This window comes from Otolemur garnettii, unplaced genomic scaffold, assembly GCF_000181295.1.
Source record: "Otolemur garnettii isolate 467f Iridium unplaced genomic scaffold, OtoGar3 scaffold00046, whole genome shotgun sequence".
Lineage (NCBI taxonomy): Eukaryota > Metazoa > Chordata > Mammalia > Primates > Galagidae > Otolemur > Otolemur garnettii.
Genome location: NW_003852441.1, coordinates 1757151 through 1759137, shown reverse-complemented (window position 1 = coordinate 1759137; position 1987 = coordinate 1757151). Strand labels below are relative to the sequence as shown.

At 49.3% G+C, this 1987-nt stretch overlaps 1 protein-coding gene across 1 annotated transcript in view; it reads right to left on the bottom strand.

Moving 5' to 3' along the window:
- The window catches only part of LOC100942510 (multidrug and toxin extrusion protein 1), a 39461-nt gene extending 37879 nt beyond the window's left edge, over positions 1 to 1582 (bottom strand). Inside the window, exon 1 of the mRNA XM_012806065.2 lies at positions 1175 to 1582. The gene's annotated coding sequence lies outside the window, so the exon portion shown is untranslated. The remainder of the gene's footprint in view (positions 1 to 1174) is intronic.
- Between the last annotated feature and the right edge of the window lie 405 nt (positions 1583 to 1987).

Sequence of the window (1987 nt, the reverse complement as noted above, 5' to 3'; positions counted from 1 at the left end):
CTGGACAGGGCATCCTTTTCACTTTATGGTGGTGGAGCTTGGAGAAGAAATGATCGGACTTTGAGTATAGGAAAAGAAGGTGGTAATCCCTTGCTACCCTGTGCTCCTTGGGAAACAGAAAACTCAGGCAGATGGGAGATTGGAGAGAAACCAAGAAAGACATCACATATAATTAATAAATGACTAAACTGGTGCCAGAATTCTACCATCACATTTTTGCCAAACAGTCAGGGTCACAGGCAGAGGATTGGAAGGAAAGGTCCCAAATCACCTCCCAGTGTTGAGGTTTCAGAGTTTCTGTCCTTTCACTGGCCTTAGGGTTTTTGGGGGGGAGACACGGTTTGGAGACAGAGTCTCACTCTGTCACCCTGGGTAGAGTGCAGTGGAGTCATAGCTCATAGCAACCTCATCCTCTTGAGCTCAAGTGACCCTCTTGCCTCAACCTCCCTAGTAGCTGGGACTATAGGTGCCATCACAATGGTTCTTCTTTTCTTTTTGGAGTCAGAGTCTCACTTTGTCACCCTCAGTAGAGTGCTGTCAGGTCATAGCTCACAGCAACCTCAAACTCCTGGGTTCAAGTAATTCTCTTGCCTCAGCCTCCGGAGTAGCTGGGACCACATGTTCCCACCACAATGCCCAGCTATTTTTCAGAAATGAGGCCTTGCTCTGGCTTAGACTGGAACCGGTGAGTTCAGGCAATCCACCCGCCTCAGCCTCCCAGAGTGCTGGGATCACAGGCATGAGCCACCATACCCAGTCTGCCTGGTTAGTTTTTCTATTTTCGGTAGAGATGGGGTTTCACTCTTGTTCAGGCTGGTCTTGAACTCCTGAGCTCAAGCAATCCATACACCTTGCCTTCCTAATGCTAGGACTATAGACGTGAGCCATGCGCCCTGCCTTGGTCTAGAGTTTTTATTTTTTTTGCAGTGAACATGCATTTGCACACAAGACGGCAAGGGAGCCCCTGGGAAGACAGGGTGGGGGGTCCCTAGATCAGGGGATCAGGTTACTGGGAGGGGCTGGGTATGGTAAAGCTTCCCTGTTTTTTGTTTTTGTACTAGCAAAAGCAGTAACTGCCTTAGGAAGCCTTTTAGCCTCCTTTTATGGATGACTAAGCAGAGACTAGGAGAGGGTAAGAGACTGCTCAAATTCTCCCAGCTGTTTCTTAACATACCTTGGGAGATCATAGTGGGGCGCTGAACCCGGGTCGGGAGAGACCAGCTGTGTTCTTTTCAGTCTGTGAGAGACGTCCCCACGTCCTTCACTCTGGATGGACTTCCATTTCGTGGCGTTGTCCTGGGCATTATTTTAACTGCCCTGCCCGCCACAGTGGGGATCGCAGTACCCCACAGACAACCGCGCCGCCGCTCCCAGTTGCCACCTTAGCCTCGGCAGGCGCAGACTGTCTCCCCCAAGCCCCAAAGCTTATTCCCAACCAAACACACACTTCTTGGCGAGTGAAGTGGCTCTCCTACCTCCTTGGCTTGAAAACCACCCAAACCGCTTCAAAACATGCATCAGATTATATTTTTGTGGTTTTTAAAAACCCACATTACTTTTAAGAGACAAAGCAGACAAATATTACACAGATAAGAACACCTCAACTCTCAAAAGAACCACATTAAAAAACTAAAAAATAAAAAACTAAAAAAAAAAAACCTCATTTTTTAAAAAACATAATTATTGGCAGGGAGGGGAGGTGGCAAATGGTGCCTTAGGCTTCGTGTGCAAAAGTTGGCTCTGGCTTCTGAAAATAATTTTGGAGATCTGAATCCAAAATAGACAATTCGCCTTCCTTCTCCGGCCTCAGGCTTGTTTGGATACCCGGGCTCCAGGACTTTACAGTGGTTGTCAAAGAAACCGAGTTCCCTAGCGTTCTGAAGTTCAGGGGACTTTTGCCTCCTTCGCTGGAGTCGGCGCCCCGAGGAGGCCCCCCCCCGGGCGCACCTGCAGCGCAGCCAGAGCGGCGGCGGGTCAAGCAGGGCAG